This window comes from Chrysochloris asiatica, unplaced genomic scaffold, assembly GCF_000296735.1.
Source record: "Chrysochloris asiatica unplaced genomic scaffold, ChrAsi1.0 scaffold00054, whole genome shotgun sequence".
In the NCBI taxonomy this organism is placed as follows: domain Eukaryota; kingdom Metazoa; phylum Chordata; class Mammalia; order Afrosoricida; family Chrysochloridae; genus Chrysochloris; species Chrysochloris asiatica.
Genome location: NW_006408572.1, coordinates 4,282,345 through 4,282,589, shown reverse-complemented (window position 1 = coordinate 4,282,589; position 245 = coordinate 4,282,345).

Sequence of the window (245 nt, the reverse complement as noted above, 5' to 3'; positions counted from 1 at the left end):
AATCAAGTTCTTAGGGGATCTTACTCTCTAGCAGGGGTAGCAAATTAGTAGCCACTCAGTGTTCACTTTGAGAATTACTTATATCATAAATTTGAGCAAGGATAATTCTTGTTAGTAAGGTTTCTGGGTTGGATAAAACAAACATTTAAATATTTATATTTTCTTTTTTCTTCCTCAAATTTTGCACTATTTTATTATTGCAATAGTGAATACAACTGCTTGTTCCCCTTACCTTTATCAATAAT